The sequence below is a fragment of the Triturus cristatus genome, chromosome 4_2 (genome assembly GCF_964204655.1).
Source record: "Triturus cristatus chromosome 4_2, aTriCri1.1, whole genome shotgun sequence".
NCBI classification, from domain to species: Eukaryota; Metazoa; Chordata; class Amphibia; order Caudata; family Salamandridae; genus Triturus; species Triturus cristatus.
This window is the reverse complement of record NC_140586.1, coordinates 794055997-794074511: the sequence shown is the minus strand read 5'-3', so window position 1 is coordinate 794074511 and position 18515 is coordinate 794055997. Positions and strand designations below refer to the sequence as shown.

At 44.0% G+C, this 18515-nt stretch overlaps 1 protein-coding gene across 1 annotated transcript in view; it reads left to right on the top strand.

Annotated features, from left to right (window-relative positions):
- The window catches only part of LOC146835057 (vitamin D3 hydroxylase-associated protein-like), a 568587-nt gene that overhangs the window by 401235 nt on the left and 148837 nt on the right, over positions 1 to 18515 (top strand). The window lies entirely within an intron of this gene.

The following is an 18515-nucleotide window of genomic DNA, read 5'->3' as shown; positions in this document are numbered from 1 at the left end:
AGCAGCTGCATCATTTACAAAGTGTTCACAACTAGCACCCCTGCTTATCTTGCAGACAAGCTTCCTATCTCTGGTAGCTCTTGGCACACTAGCCATCAGAACACCATCAGACTGCAGACTAAAAAGTGCAAAAAAGAAAAACAAGACTGGAGGACTTTTCCAGGTATTCCTGTATCCATCAAAATTGCCCTAACAGAGCTCCAGATTAGGAAAGAGTTAAAGACTCATCTCTTTAAAAAAACACTCTACATCACATTGCATAAACCGTTCACAACTCAGCTTCCCCTGCTATTTAATAGTTGACTGCATGCATGTCATGGACCATGTGCAGTTCTCCACCAAACCACCTTTTTTGTTAGATCTATATATCTATATATAACCTACTGGCGGTTGCAAGTAGGTAGTTATAATTAGGATAATTTTCCATAGGAAAGCATTTTTTGACTTGCCTATATCTTTGGTACTATTTGACAAATCTTCACAAACTTTTCCCAAAAGATTAATCTTGTGCATGGTAAATTGTGGGGCAATCCATTAAGCAGGGGCCGAGAAAATCGGGGGGTGGGGAGGGTGTAAAAAAGAGTGCATTTCTTATGTATATTCCCATATGACCTTTAGTCAAATCTGTAGAACTGGACGGAATTACACACGCTTTCAGTTATTTGTTTTGAATCCTTTCTGTAGTTTTTGAGAAATGTAGAAAAATAAAGTTAGTCATATCTGTAGTTGCGACAAAATCACGAAAAATAAAGAGCTCCTGTGAGGAAAGGCAGAGCTCTGATTGGCGAATTTGCTGCAACATAATTTTTTTTAAACCCAAGCGCTGATTCTAGCTCTTGTTTTTAAAAGGGCACAGGGCAGGCAGGGTCCTGGGGGCATTTTTTATTTAAAGGAGGGGGATCACAGACCCCCTCCTAAGGCTCGTTGAGCCTCGGGGCAATAACACATTGTTTGGGAGGCCACGTGAGCCCCCTGAGCCCTGGGACCACCACTTGCCCAGGGCTAATTAACAGAAACTGGAGGGGCCCATGTACACCCCGGGCATCGGGGACCACCACCTCCCCAGGGTGGCCCATGCACAAGAAAAGAAGGGAGCCATGCAGCCCCTCTCCTGGAGCCATACATGGCCCTGGGGACCGCCACCCCCTAAGGCTGGCTCCTGCTATGTCTCGGGTATGCCCTCAACTGGGACACAGCTGTTTACTTCTGCTTAGTTTAGCTCTGAAAGCTCCTGCCAAGCAGAAGCAAGCAGTCCAGTTCCAGCAGGTTGGAGCCGTCAAAGGTCTCACGCACGCTGGAAGGGGAGGTTTCATCTCTTTCCCTGCCCACAGACATGCGGGCAGGGAATGAGATGAAACAGATTGCTCCTGCACAGATGAACCTGCCTTTCTAGCAGCTCCCTCCATGCAGCAGCGATGCCGGCTGCCACAGGAGGTGGGGATCTGGCTGGGACCATGAGGGCCTTGAGGCTTCCCCCGCGGTCTTGGGGAAGAGCCCAAAGGGGGAAAATAAAGAGGCACAATAAAGGTGAGAAATGAGCAGAAATAGGCAGATTACATGTGAGAAATAAGCAGCAAGAGGCAGGATAAAAGTGAGAAACGTGCAGAAAGAGGCAGAATGAAGATGAGAAATGAGCATCAAGAGGCAGAATAAAGATTAGGAACGAGCAGAAAGAGGCAGAATATAGGTCAGAAACAAGCAGAAAGAGGGATGATAAAGGTGAGAAATTAGCAGAACGAGGCAAAATAGAGGTCAGCAATGAGCAGAAGAGGGAAGATAAAGGTGAGAAACTGCCAGAAAGAGGGTGAATAAAGGTCAGCAATGAGCAGAAAGAAGCAGAATAAAGGCCAGAAATTAACAGATAGCAACAAAATAAAAGTGAAAAACGAGCAGAAAGAGGCAAAATAAAGGCGGGAAATGAGCAGAAAGCGGCAGAATAATGGACAGCAACAAGCAGAAAGAGGCAAAATAAAAGTGAAAAACATGCAGAAAGAGGCAAAATAAAGGTGAGAAACGAGCAGCAAGAGGCTTAATAATGGTCAGGAATTAGCAGAAAGAGACAGAATAAAGGTCAGAAACGAGCACAAAGAGGCAAAATGAAGGTCAGAAATTAGCAAAAAAGAGGCAGAATAGAGGTCAGAAACAAACCGGGAAATGATAAAGGTGAGAAACGAACACAAAGAGCCAAAATAAAGGTGAGCAATGAGCAGAAAGAGGCAAAATAAAGGTAAGAAAGAGCCATGATAAAGGTCAGAAATGGGCAGATAGAGCCAGAATAAAGGTCAGAATTGAGCTTAAAGAGACAAAATAAAGGTCAGAAACAAGCTTCCTGAGAATTTCTGAGACCTTGTAGGAGGCTACGCCCCTTTCTCAACCACTCTGCACAGGGGCCTCCTGGAGAACTACTAGTCTGTAGATGAAGTCCCCTTCGCTGCTGAGGGTTGTCGGGGGCCAAGCACCCCTATTGTTACCACAAGTAAGTCCCCCGCAGCCAGATTGCTGAGACATCATCGTAGGCCCCGCAAACTTTCTCAACCACTCTCCACAGGGGCCTCCTGGCATACTACTGGTTGGGGGATGAAGTCCCCTTGGCTGCTGAGGGTTCTTAGGGGCCAAGACCCCTATTGTTGCCACAAGTAAGTACCCCACAGCCAGATTGCTGAGACTTTGTCAGAGGCCCCGCCACCTTTCTCAACCACTCTGCACAGGGACATCCCGGTGCACTACTAGTTGGGGGAGGTAGTCTCCATGGCTGCTGATGGTTGTTGGGGGCCAAGAACCCCTACTGTTGCAAAAACTCCCCAACTGTTCTTCCTTACGTGTCTTTTGATGAAACCCCAATCTCCTGGGTTCAGGTCGTGACAGAGATCCCTTGATGTCTGTGCAGTCGCTGCTTCCACTTGATGAGACACAGAATGAACTTCGTCAGACAATCCTTCACAGTAGTAAAGGACCACTTGACAACAGCCAATTCCTTTGGCAATTGTAACGCTTCAAACAGCTGTCTTACATACTCCACAATTCTTATAGGAGAACAAGATGGTGTTAGGAACCCTCGCTGCAACTATAGCTGTCTGATATCATGAACCACACCAAACCCATACTGGCTATCAGTATAGATCGTGGCGCGGATTAGTTCAAAGACTCGGCATGCTCATTTCAAGGCAAGGATTTGGGCTGCTTGCGTGGAATGAGATGGTACAGACATCAAATGCTGCTCCAAGGTTTTCTCAATTATCTCTTAAGCATGAGCCATCAACAAAAAGGACTTGATCAGAATCGGACAATGGCTCATTGACAATTTCAGCCCTTTGCTTTCATACACAGTTCAGTGACATCCAGGCAGTCATAGTCTTCAGCTTCTTCCCCATCAGCACTTGGAATAGGTAACAGGGTAGCAGGATTTAACACAGAACATGGCTTCAGGGTCACATTCTCAGCGTCAAGAAGCATCTGCTCATACCTTGTCAATCTGTTCTTTATCAACTGCTGTGCCTTGTTTCTCGTCATCAGAAGCTCAACTAAGTGCAGTACATACATGGTAAGCGGATGACCCATCACAGTGCTCTCACATTGTTTACTACTCACACCTATTCATCAATGGATTTGAGACATCTGGGCAACGCTGAAGCTACATGATCTAAAGTAGCTGAAAAATAGGCCCCTTGTCTACTGGCACCTCCATGTGTCTGGGTGAGTACAGATAGAGCAAAACCATCCCTTTCATGGCAGAACAGCAAAAACACTTTTGCACTCATGCATTCCAAAAGCCTAAGCACTACACAGGCATTCTCTTAGCTCCAAGAAGGCAAGTAGGCAATCGTTTTCCCAGGTCACTGGATGGCACACATCCTTTTGAGTCGGCATCTGGCTGGATTCATCTTCATGATCGCCTCCACTCTTTCTAGTGGCACCTTCCTTTTTCCCTTTTCAATCTGATGACCTAAGTTCTGTACTTCATTCAGACAGTACTGAAGCTTACTTGGGGACACCTTATGCCCATTGTCAGCAAGGCAATGGTATAATCTCTGCAAGCATCCCACGTCCCAGACGAAAGGAGCAGGTCATCGATGTACTGGGCCAGTACTGAGTTTCGGGAGAGAATAAGACTCTCAAGGTTCTTTTTCAAGATGTTTTTAAAAATGGATGAACTTTCAGTATACACTTGAGGGATAAGGCACCATGTTAAGACACATTTTCCAGATGGAATGCAAACAAAAATTGGCTTTTCTCATGCAATGGGACAGAGAAAATCATCTGACAAGGTCAGTCACAGTAAATCATTCAGCTTCGCAAGGAATCTAAAATAGAATTAATAATGGATTCGGTACCACGGGACAACATGGAATCACTATGCTGTTGATTGTACTGAGGTCTTAGAAAATGCTATATTTTCAGCTGGGTTTCCACAAACCCATGATGGGAGAGTTGCACGGACTTCCCATGATCTCCTTTAGGATGCCCTGCATGATAATAGACTCAAACACATGTGTAATTCCTGCCACTGTTTCTGGGGTCAGATAGTATTTAGGTATTCTCGTAAATTTTGTATCTGGCTTGACCTGTATGCGGTCTGGCTCGACTCCTGAAATCAGTCTAATCTCCTGTCCTGAGAAGTCCCTTACCACTGGTGAGACTGTGTCTCTGAGATCCTGTGGCATGCCTTCCACTGTCAGTAAGGGAAACAAAGTAGTGCAAAGGTTCTGATTCGCCTAGTTGAAAGCAATGTCCTCATCACTGGTCTGCAACTCAATTCCCTTTAATGTGTAGTAAATGGTATTGTTCAGTTTGTACAACAGATCACGCCCTAACAAGCACACTGGACTAGAATCACACACCACAAACTGATGGAGATCCTAGAAAGTTCCAATTTTCACTTGCACCTCTTCCGTCTAAGGGTTTGTCATCATTTTGTTAGTGACTCCTACAACTTGGATAGATTTTCCAGAGAGGGCTTGGCTTGAGGCTACTGTAGATCTTACAGTAGAATGGGTAGCACCAGTAGCAATCAGGAATGTACTGGGATGGTCATCCATGTCTGCTTCTACGTAGGGTCGATTCTGGTGTACTTCTAAGACTGCACCAAGTGTACAGTATTCCTCCTCCCTCAGGCACCGTCATAAGGACGGTCCAGACCAAATCCATCCGCAGACTCCATCAAGGGAATCTGATGGTATGGCTGATTTTCCTATGGAATCCTCAGAGGCTGAGGCACTTGCACTAACTGATTCTGATTTCCTCCTGCATGAAATGATCTTGGCCTGATCGCTATCATTAACTGATTTATCCCATCTGCCAACTGTATGAGTTCTACTTCCTGCTCTTGATTTGTAGGGTCGAGACGACACACACAATGCCCGATTTTGTGACAAAATGACCAGCAGCGGACTTCTCAGGGTGGCAACGTCTATCACTGTCTTCGGATCTATTGGGGCACCTCTCCCTCATCCCTGACCCGTGGACCCTCCAACTTGTTGTACTTGTACATCTCCTAGGGCATTCCCCTGACCACGGGCTACAGCTCCCATCATCCCCTGCACCTGTTCTCCTTTCTGGACATAACGCATTTGGACTAACATCAGTTTCTCCTTCATCCTCCTATGTTTGGGATGCACCTCATCACTGCAGTACCTGGCATACCGTAGGATTGCGGCCACGGATTTGTTTTGCCAGCAGATTAGATGTTGTTGTATCATGAGGCTGATCTCCGGCCTCACACCAGTCACAAACTTGGCCAAAAATAATCCCATGGCTTTGGGATCAAGGGTATCTAACCAACTCTACTGCTTGAAGGTTTGTAACAGCCTTTCATAATAAGCATGTACTGACTCCTTAGGCTCCTGTGTCGTTCGATCTATCTTGATCCAATCGATGTCCTTTGGGGCTATTTTGGACTGCAACCATGTGATCACTTGATCATACTTCATGACCAACATCGAAAGATCATGAGTTACTGAGTCTCTTTTTGGCTCCGCACTAGGCCACTCAACAGCTATCTTACAAGCAGACCATAAATCGCTAGGAACCACAATTTCGAACAAGGTGTTCAAATCAATCCACAATGCTTTTGAGATCTTAACAGAGCAATCAACTTGCTTATACCAATCAGCAGGTTTCTTTCTTAGCCTTGCTAAATCATTTGTGAATGCAGCAAGATCACCTCGACTCCAAGGGACATGCACATATCCCCTACTATTCACCCCCGCAAAGGGGTATGCCTCTATTCCTTGTGTTCTCACACCTGGAAAAGGAGTCTATCATGTCACCTTTTTTGCTCTCTTCTTCCTATATCACCTCTCTTCCCACTTATCAAGCATACTTCAGGTACTCACTTCTAATACCATTTCCCATATGTGTGTCTTCAATCCAGTCACTCTCTTTCCCTCAAACCTGAACCTGAACGTTCCTCTAGCTGGAATGTGCCAGAGCATGGAAATGACAATTCCCCCTCTTTCTCAGTGATTTTGTGAAAAGTTTGGAGCAAAATTATACTATGTAGCCCAACCTTTGTCGCCATATAGTGAGCTGGAGTATCCTTGGGTAACAACCCCTTCATCAACTCTGAAAAGATCCTGTAACACCTTGAAACATCGCATGATTTTTGACAATTTCAGGATTTTCCCCAACACAATGCAATATTTAGTAATTTAATATAGCGAAATATCATTGACAGCCACATAGTATTCCTGCTGATCGCCCACCAATCCCAGCGTGGTACTACATCAACTGTCCTATCACAGCGGAGCAAAATCTGGCGTCACTCTCACTCCTTGCAGCAACTCACCCTTCTTCACAATTTCTCCGTACGCATTCACTCACACTGTGGTAAATAAAATAAATATTACCGGACTGAATTTCATGCGGAATCTTAAATTAAAGTAAATAGCTCAAAATAACAAGAGGCAGAATCCGTGGTATAAGAGGTTTCTAATGGGCTTTATTCCATTCAAAATGGCCGACTCGAGTCGCGGCCCTCAGGTTCCGTCACCACGAAGGTTCAGGAAGTGAAGTACAATAATTTATTAACAGACATGTATTTTTATAATAAGTACATTACAATGAAACGAATGTAGAAGGCGTAACATTTGATAAGAAAAAGTGACGTGACAGTGACATAATGGAAACTAGGCGTAATAAGGAATAAAAGAAACATGATTGGTTAGAATTATCAGGCATAGGTGGATCTATAAGATAATACTTGGCATAGATGCGCGCGCGGCAGCATGACGTGTAATTGACGTGCAACTAGGGGGTGAAGGGGACTTGACATTTAGCTCTACATGTGGAGACGAGAAGTCTGGGGTCAAGTCAACCTAATCCCAAATCATATCTAACATCCTATGTTTAAAGAACTATGTTATCCACAAGGAAGGACTCTCGGACAGAATCTATTCTATACTGACTGTGTGCGTGTACAAGCGTCTAAGTGTCTATATGAGATGCGAGGTATAGAAAACTTTCCATGGCAACAGGGCTATGAATCACTTGCAGGAGGACGGAAAGGCTGAGTCCTTTGCTTGTGAGCTAAAGGAAATGTTTACCTAAATCACTGGACAGGAATGCATCGGCTGGAGAGCAAAATAGATAATTCGAAGGTGAAATACAACTTCTTGGCAGACAGGCGAAAACTGGCCGAGGCAGGCACCGTTAGCTGCACAGGGAGTAGGACAAAGTTCATGGATACAGATGCGAGCTCAAGCTGAAGCTGTCAGAGACAGAGAGCAGGGAAAGGCTTTGAGGGCAGAATCGGGCCTACTCGCCTGAACTGTAAAAATGGAGTAACTTAGCCATATAAAGTCGGTGGCCTTTCATACTAAGGAATCGAATATCCAGCCCATTGATGGCGGATCTGACAGAGAACATGTTGACGGTAGACACACATATGTTTGCGTCTTAGAAACTGGAACTGGAGAGAACATACATGTACTTGTAACATGCATATAAAACCGTTGGGGTCCAAGATAGGGGACATAACTGATCAGGAAAATCCACATTTCCACATTCCCTCCTTGTCCCCTTCTTGCCCTTCACGAGACATCAATCTTCATCATTCCTTCGATTTGCTCATGGAGCATCATTTCTTCTTCTTTCTTCTTCCGGGATCTTGAACGAAAACCTTGATGTGGAATGCATGATGTGGCACACAGACCACAAATCGCTGGTCCACATTGTAGGCATAAACAACAACTGAATAGCATAAGAAGGCCAATACCTAGGAAGGATAGAACTCTCCATCCCCAGGCTGATATCACACTCCAAAACCACCCGGACCACGTCCAAGTGCCTGGATTCTCGTGTATCTGGCTTACAATCTTATGAAGGCGTGTTATAGCTTTATATACAGATGGCGAATTTTCTGGTATGAATATACAGCAGCTGGATCCGATGACCCTACAAGCTCCGCCCCTATCGGCCAGGATGACGTCAAGGACAAGACGATTCTGGAGAACAACAATTCTCATCACTGATTGTTCCTCTGTCAGATTGCCTAGGGCGGCTATAGTCTCGTTTACTACAGCTTCAAGAGTCTTGGTGAGTCTGCGTATCAGCTTACTATTTGATATAGTACCTATATAGGGAAAGATACCTTTATTGAAATCTACATACTTGTCCCATGCTGTCTCAGTATAATCGACAACTGGGAGATCTCTCCGCTCTCTATTGTGTACTAAATGAAAATTTCGATAATAATCAGGAGGAGCTAGGAAAACAGGTGGCAGAAGGAATGCTATGTAACAGGTACCATCCCAATCTAGAGGTAGACGCATATATGCAGTCTGACCACATATGAAGTAGGAATGGCGAGAAGCTCTAAATGAAGATTTACCTTGATCACTATATTCTACTGTAGTAACGCATTGGCTATGGCCCATATGTATGGAACCAACTTTTCTTACACATAATTCACCCTTAACTGGAAATACTGACATAGTGGGCAGAATTAGTTCAACTTCGGATTTGACATTCAAAATCATAAGATTAGGCGTAAAATTACCTAATTTATACACTTCATTTTCTAAATCAGTTCCTGTTCTACTGGGGTGACCCTCCTTATTAGGGTGACAGACTTTGAATAAAACTAGATTCAGATTTCCCCATATCCAATGTTGTTGATAAACTGCTGTGTCTGGGTCTATGGAATTTAATAAACTAAACCATGCTCCACAGGAGCCATTGTGTGTGAACGGATGTGGAAAGAAAGGCAGAACTCCTTTGTTATTCTGATAGGGAGGAAGTCGGCCACACACCCAACAATTGGTCGCATTACTAGTCTGATGGGAATGATGTAACATACTAATGAATGTGTTATTGCGCAGCGCAAGTCTATAAGATAATTCATGTGGCGGTAGGTCACTAAAAGAATGTTCATCAGTTATATTGAAAACACGTTTAGAAACAGGATAATACATATGCAACAATATACTTGCAGTAACTATTAAAAAACTCAAGGAAGACAAAATCAATAAAGTCACAATACAGTGGTTACGCAGTAATTTACAATACGCATGTCGTTTCATTATGATTCTGGACTCTACATGATTCAGACCTAAGGGGTACATGTCGGGACAGATTCAACCGCTTCACCTTGGAGAGGACTTAAACAATCAAATCGTCCGACAGTTTAGATCTGGACCTGAGTTTCTGTTTATAGAGTTCGGTGCTACTGGCCTCAGCCAAAGGTAGCTTTGAGTCAATGGGGGAAGACACACGGGCAGTACTGTCTGTGTCAGGAGGAAGTCCATGAAATTTTTTTACGTGACTCGAATGAATCCACCCTTTTCGTCCCTCGATCTTCACGGCTGTTCTTGTGGTCAACAGGACCAACTTGGGTGCTTTCCACCTGGGCTCCAATTGACTTTTCCTGTCGAAGTTTCTCACAAAGACAAGATTACCCGGAACAACGTCATGGGGTTTCGCCTCAGTGTTGTCGGGAAAGGCTGCAGCTACCTGTGAACGAGAAGATTGTAGTGCAGACATCAAGGAAGCCAGGTAATCTGTCAGCATATTACAGTCAACATCAGTTATTTTACGTGGTATAGGCGTCCCCCACATATTCGGTGGTCTACCAAAGATCACCTCATACGGGGATAGCCCTGTTCTAGAGTGTGCTACCATTCTCATGTAAAAGAGTGCAACTGGTAATGCTACTATCCAGTCGACACCTTTCTCTCTACATATTTTGGACAGTCTGATTTTCAGTGTCTGGTTATGTCTTTCTACGAGACCTGCTGCCTCGGGGTGTCGGACACAGTGGAATTTCCACTGATATCCCAACAAGAGTGAGACATGTTTCATTAATTCGGATGAGAAAGGCTGACCGTTATCTGAATATACAACACGTGGTAAACCGTACCGTGGGAAGAATTCTCGAACTAGCTGCTTGGCAGTAGTCGGGGCAGTGTAATCTGATACGGGATACGCCTCTGTCCAACGGGAGAGAGCGCAGACAACTACGAGGACATATTTGAATCCTCGACAACGTTCCATCTGAATATAATCCATCTGGAGGACTTCAAAAGGATGGTCAGGAGGCTGAAATCCACCCTGCTCTACGGGAACACTCTTTCCTGGATTAAACTGACAACATATCATACAGGTACGAACTTTTTGTTTAGCTGCTGCTCGTAAATGTTTGTTGAACCAAATGTGCTGAATGCTGTCTAGCATAGCCTTCTCTCCTAAATGTGCTGGACTGTGAACTGTAGCTATAATGGCTTGAACCATGGAATCAGGGAGAAACCATACAGATTTCTCTTTCGTCATCCATCCTTGATCTGTCTGGATCCCTCCTAGTTCAGTCCACTTCTTTATTTCTTCTGCTGTGGCATGTGTCTGTATGTCAATTACGTCAAGTGCGGGATCCTTAATTGCCATACACTGTGTTGGGGTCTGAACTATTGGCTTTGTCATGTCTAATGTGCGATTCTGAGCAGTCTGTTTAGCTGTTCTGTCAGCTAAATCATTGCCTTGAGAAATGGTATCAATAACCTTCGTGTGTGCTTTACATTTCATAATCGATATAGCAGTGGGTAAATGTATTGCGTCTAACAAGGCATGAATGAGGGGTCCGTGCTGAATGTGGGCACCATGGGAAGTTAAATAACCTCTCTCTCGCCACAGCACGCCGAAGTCGTGTACAACTCCGAATGCATAACGTGAGTCAGTGTATACATTAACTTTCTTATTTGTGGCTTGAATACAGGCTTGCGTTAGAGCAATAAGTTCTGCTGCTTGGGCTGACAGAGTATCTATACAATGTGTCTCAATAACTTCAGTGTCTGTTGTGACTGCATACGCGGCCACTAAATCTCCTTTACTTGTTCTCATGCATGATCCGTCTACATACAACGTCAGGTCTGGATCTAACAATGGAACGTCTGTCAAGTCTTGTCTAGGTTTCGTCTTTATTTCAATGATTTCAACACAATCATGAGCTAGTGGGTCTGTTCCAATTACAGGTAATAGTGTAGCAGGATTCAATGTATTACACCGTCGGATCTCTATGTGTGGTTGAAACAATGTCAGTTCATAACCGGTAAGTCTTGCTATGGTCAAGTGTTGTGTTTGTGTTCGGTTCACAAGAACCTCTACTGCATGTGGTACTTGAACTGTCAATGGGTGTCCTAATACTATGGCATCGCTTTGTCTGATTGCTAAAGCTGTCGCTGCCACTGATTTCAGGCATGCAGGCAAAGCCTGAGCTACGGGATCTAATGTACTGGAAAAATAAGCACATGGCTTGCGTGATCCTGCTTGATCCTGAGTGAGTACTGACAAGGCAGTACCTTCGCGTTCTGTAACAAAGAGTGTAAAAGGTTTGCTATAACATGGTGTTGCTAAAACAGGTGCTTGACATAAAGCTTCCTTTAGGCTTTCAAAAGCTTGTGTATGTTCCTGAGTCCAAGGGAGAACAGTCGATGTGGCTGCCTCCTGTGTGGTTAACTGAATGAGTGGTTTTGCTAGAAATGCGTACTGAGGGATCCACTGCCTACAATATGAAGTGAGGCCTATGAAAGCCCGCACCTCCTTTTGTGTCTGGGGTATTGACATGTTAGCAATTAACTGGATGCGATCTGGTGTAAGCTGCCTTCCCTCCTTGGACAGCGAGTGACCAAGATAAATAACTCGCTGAACACAGAATTGCAGCTTAGAAGGGGACACCTTGTGCCCCTTGTCGGCTAGGAAATGTAAAACTGTCAGAGAAGCTTTTTCACATTCTGGCTCGCTTCTCGCGGTGATCAGCAGATCATCGACATATTGAAGCAGTGCAGTATTGACTGGCATGTGGATACTGTCAAGTTCTCGTTTCAATGCTTGGCTGTAGATGCTGGGGCTTTCTGTAAATCCTTGGGGAGCGCGTGAGAATTTAAAGCTGCGCCCATTTAAACTGAATCCGAACAAGTATTGGCTTTCCGGATCTATTGGGACGCTGAAAAAGGCATTCTTGAGATCAATTACAGTAAAGAATGTTGCTTCGGAATCAATTGCTGTCAACAATGATGATATATCAGGGACCACAGGGAATTGTGGTACAATACACTTGTTTAGTTCACGCAAATCAATAACCAATCGGTACACTGGTGGAGCAGTAGGATCAGTTCGTTTAAGAATCGGAATTATCGGTGAATTACATACATTGGAGTCTGTTTCTACAACTACTCCCTGGGCAATTAGCTCATCAATGATTTTCAACAAAGCCACTACAGCATCATGCGGTAACTTGTATTGTCGCATTCGTGGTAGTACCACTCCTGCTTTCAATGTAACTCGATAGGGTGTAATGTTCATGCAGCCAACATCCGTAGGGCCTTGTGCCCATAGATGTACTGGTAAAATCTGTAGTCGGGGATCCATGTCTCTAGACACATAGTGACCTTTAAAATCACGCAAAAACAACCTTACTCCTTCCGGAGAACAACATATTATGGCTCCTAGTGCTTTCAGAGTTTTAATTCCTAACAAATTTTCTGGGCATGATTTAGTAAGCAATAAATCTGTAGTTCGTGTCAAAGGTCCTATCGTAAGTGGTAGAGGCTGTGATACTTCATTAACAATAGGTTTTCCTGAAAAACCAAGGGAAACATTTTGAGAGCCTGAGAGGGGTGCCCCTGGAACTTCACTACGTTTTATGGTTGTTCGACTTGCCCCTGTATCGAGTAAGAATTTTCTATCTTGACCTAATAATTCACTATGTACATAAGGTCCTTCTTGATCTACCGGAATCTCGATAAGCGGTAAGTCAACTTCCCTCTCTAGGCTGGTTCATGCGTAACGCTGATACTCAGGGTATTCATACTGTGCAGTCTGATACATCTGTTGTGTTGTGGTTTGTGTGGCAGTAGCAGGCAACGGTGGTGCAGCTGGCACAAACTGTATGGGTTGCTGTGAGGCTGGCATAGACTGTTGCTGAACTGGCACGGACTGTCCATGCTGCATAGCTCCTTGTTCATTCTGATCTTGTCTAACTAATCGTGGTCTCTCCTTTGCAATACCTGTTGCTATATTTCGTTTCAGGACTTGACAATCATGTACATAATGGCCTAGTTGTTTACAGTAATTGCAGGTTCCTTTTACAGGAACTGCAGAATCACCAGAATGTGTCACACCCTTTTTGTGACCATCTGCTGGTACTGTCTGAGAAACTAGCATTTTCATTTTTGTATCCTTCATGCGTTTATGCTCGTGTTCTTGTTCATCCCTAATTCTATTGTGATGATACTGTAACATTTGTAGCATTTGCGACGGAGTGTTACTTTGCCAGGTACTCTCGAATTTCAATATTCTATTCTTCACTGGAGGCAATGCATTTTCCACTAATTTTGTCACAAATAGATGTGGATATGAGTCACTACTTGCTTTTATACCACTATTTATACCAAAACATTTTTCAAATCGAGCATAATAATCGCTTGTGTCTTCATCTTGCTTTTGTTTACAGGCTGTGATTGCACCCCAATCTTCCTTCTTTGTAGTTAATAAACGTGGCAGTACCTGTACTAGTAAACCTGGTAATAGTTTAACTTTATCCCCGAGCCCTGAACCTGCAGCTCGGCCCCTTTCTTCCTCCGCTAATGCTGTCCAGTCTATCTTTTGGTCTCCCACTTCCCACTCTTTTTCTTTCAGTTTTTCATATATGCCAGCAGGCAAAAGCACCTTTAATATCGTCATAATATCAGGAAAGGTGTACTCTCCCATCAGTAACATGTCTTTAATTTCTCGGTGGAAACCCGCTGGGTCTTTGTCATGACTAGGTACTACTTTTTTCATTTCTAATAATTCCATTTTTGATATGGGTGTGTAAACAAATACACGGTGAAACTCATTGTCTTCGCCTTTTATTGGGTGCACTTCCCGTAAAGGATTTTGTCTATCCATATAGTACGGTGCTCTTTCTCTGGGGGGCAGGGAGAGAGAATCTGGATTTACAAAAAGGACGTACTGCTTACGTGACACTAATATCTCTTTAATTAGCTTGTTACTAGAACCTCTCCATCTGTACGTGAGTAGTTCCGTTAATATATCAGGTAAAGGACCAGGGTCAGCATGTTGGCTCTTATATAATATGAGGAGTTGCTGAATCATATAGATTCCAGCTAAACGTTGTTCATCTGTACTGAGGTTAAAAAACGTGTGTGCTACGGTCTCATCACCGTATTTTTCAGGACTAACAATCCAGTGCACGGCTGATCTGGCTAATTCTTGCTCATCCATGGAATCGAGGAGGTGGTAACCTCTTCGTTCTCGTAGTATTTTATCTGCGGCTTGAAACGAATGTTCAGGAGACTTCAGATTCATTACAGGCGTCGGATACGTTCTGCTATTATTTGGACATACAGAGTGTATTGGATCAGAAAAACATCTAGTATTTTCACAAGATCTTCCTCTGCCTACATAGGCTATGGTCTCTGACTGTCTTGCGGAATTCCCTGATTCGGACACTTCATCTTGCTCAAACTCGTCTGTTCCCAATCTCTCTTCATGAATACGCTCTATTTCTTTACGTATTTTTCGGCACATGGCTATTATACAATTTTGCTTATCGTGTCTCCCTTCTGATATATTCTGACTCCATCTTGTAAGAATAAGCATTGCATTCGGGTCTACCCCCGGACGATCTTGATTTCTGATCACACAGTTTATGAGGAAACGTAACAGTTCCCCCTGTATCTCTACTTTCTGGAATTCCATAGCTCTGTTAATACATCCTGGATCTCGTCCTGTTTGAACAAAATGGTATATGTTATCTAGATGCGTAGTCATTCCTGGTAACCTTGCTAAATACTCTGCGGCTCGTCTGATACGTAATGATGCCAGGACCATTTCGTCCTCTTTACCAACCACTGGGTCATATCTACAATTTACAAGGAGTTCCTTAAGCGTACGTTCATTTACGAACTTAGGTGTACGTGAATGTGTTGACTCTTGAAAAACAAGTTTATTTATTCTAGGTGGTGTGAAAGTACTGCTAGCACCTCCCGTGGCCCCATCTGGGGCGTCGGGTGTGAATGGATTCGTTGAACGTGATACAGCAACTATGGGTGTCGATACCCCTGTAGAGTCGACTGCGGAGACAGATGCGGAAACAGATGTGCTTGCCGAAGCTTGCGTCGGAACTTGCTGTTGCACGGGGACAGATACCTGATCCTGACGTTGAACCCCTCCGCCAGACGGTCTATGTGGTGTGGCGTTAGCATACTCGGGAGCTGAGTCATCTAGATATGAGGAAAGAAAAACATCTTCTGCGGTTCTGGGATGCCCCTTTGGATGTACCTTAATTGGAAATAATGGGGGTGGCAAGTCTTTTGGCACCTCCGTAACAGCCTTAGGTAGTCCTTCGGCTAGAAGGGGATACATACCATTCATAAGAGCATTTCTTTGTCTATTCACTTGTTCTGATTTCACTCGGATACCTTCCTCAATTAATAGATTTTCTTGAACTTTATTTGAACTTTCTTTACTCCTCTCTTCTTGTCTATGTGCTTTTTCTGTTCGTCTATGAGATTCTTTACGCCATAACTCAACAGCGTCTTTCTGTGACTGTCTGACCTTTCTTTTCCATAACTCTTCCTCCACTTTCATGATGCACTCTGCATCCCAGGTTCCCGCTATGGGCCACCTTTGACTTTCCGGTAATCCTTTGGTATAATCTACCCATAGATCAAGAAACAATATGGCATCTAAGCCATGTTTATGGTACATGAAATGTCCTGGAGTGTCTCTAGGAGGAATAGGAACTGCTTCTTCAAGCACCCCTTTTCTGGTAGTAATCTGTCTTAACTTCGAGAAGAGCGGCATATTGACAACCGATCTGATACTTACTCTTGAACTTACTTAATACGAGAAACACAATAATGAACAGTGAACAATAAACAGTCATTCATACCACAATATGCAAGACATTTTCTGAATACTTTAAACATTAAACATTAAACATTATAACAATGATCGACAATGATGACAGTCTGCTTAACTAATCACCACGCTGAATTCTTGACGATAACTGAATACTTCGGAATACTTGATATACTGCTAAACAGTACATATACACTGCTAAACAGTGCAGACCGGATTTGTGTACCCAAATCCGTCTTGACCGGCACAACCTATGTGCGCGTCAACACGCCTCCCCGGCGATGGTACTCACCGAGTAGCTCCTTGAAACGGAAGGCCTCAGAGAATGGACAGGACTCGATAACTGCGGACATCGGACCCTCTGGACGTCGGAATTTCGGAAAACCTGGTGGGCCTCTGTATACCTCGGATCTTGCTCTCTCAGCTAGGCTCTGGTCGGGATACTTCGCACTTCTCACCGCCTCGTCTGGGTTGATCGCAGCCTCAGTCGCCCCCGCTTGACCGGAGGGAGCTTACAGGAAATCCTGCTGGTACGCGTTTATGGTCCGTCCAGCTGTGGCAGGAGACCGGGCCTGCAACGCACCGCCGGCGCGTGAGATGAGAAAGTGTCCCTGTTCGGGCGCCATTATGTGGTAAATAAAATAAATATTACCGGACTGAATTTCATGCGGAATCTTAAATTAAAGTAAATAGCTCAAAATAACAAGAGGCAGAATCCGTGGTATAAGAGGTTTCTAATGGGCTTTATTCCATTCAAAATGGCCGACTCGAGTCGCGGCCCTCAGGTTCCGTCACCACGAAGGTTCAGGAAGTGAAGTACAATAATTTATTAACAGACATGTATTTTTATAATAAGTACATTACAATGAAACGAATGTAGAAGGCGTAACATTTGATAAGAAAAAGTGACGTGACAGTGACATAATCGAAACTAGGCGTAATAAGGAATAAAAGAAACATGATTGGTTAGAATTATCAGGCATAGGTGGATCTATAAGATAATACTTGGCATAGATGCGCGCGCGGCAGCATGACGTGTAATTGACGTGCAACTAGGGGGTGAAGGGGACTTGACATTTAGCTCTACATGTGGAGACGAGAAGTCTGGGGTCAAGTCAACCTAATCCCAAATCATATCTAACATCCTATGTTTAAAGAACTATGTTATCCACAAGGAAGGACTCTCGGACAGAATCTATTCTATACTGACTGTGTGCGTGTACAAGCGTCTAAGTGTCTATATGAGATGCGAGGGATAGAAAACTTTCCATGGCAACAGGGCTATGAATCACTTGCAGGAGGACGGAAAGGCTGAGTCCTTTGCTTGTGAGCTAAAGGAAATGTTTACCTAAATCACTGGACAGGAATGCATCGGCTGGAGAGCAAAATAGATAATTCGAAGGTGAAATACAACTTCTTGGCAGACAGGCGAAAACTGGCCGAGGCAGGCACCGTTAGCTGCACAGGGAGTAGGACAAAGTTCATGGATACAGATGCGAGCTCAAGCTGAAGCTGTCAGAGACAGAGAGCAGGGAAAGGCTTTGAGGGCAGAATCGGGCCTACTCGCCTGAACTGTAAAAATGGAGTAACTTAGCCATATAAAGTCGGTGGCCTTTCATACTAAGGAATCGAATATCCAGCCCATTGATGGCGGATCTGACAGAGAACATGTTGACGGTAGACACACATATGTTTGCGTCTTAGAAACTGGAACTGGAGAGAACATACATGTACTTGTAACATGCATATAAAACCGTTGGGGTCCAAGATAGGGGACATAACTGATCAGGAAAATCCACATTTCCACAACACAATCATCCTAAGTTCTGAATTGCCTGCCATTCTAAAAGATAGACCAAATTCAACCAATGAAGAGCGTTTGCACACAGTAACCCTCAACCAGCATGAGTCACCCGAATCAATATAGTTAACTCCTGTACACAAGGACTGCCATTCGTCCCATTGTCACAATGTTCCCTGTCTTAGGTGGAACTGCCGATGACGTTTCACAACTCCTCAATCCTCCGATTAGACAATCAAAATCACAGTGTCTTCTACACCTTTAAATATCTCGGTATCTTAGGCCACTTCTGGTCCCGCAACTTAAATCTCAATCCTTGGACCACATCAGACCCAGAAACCACATTCACTTGACTCTCACT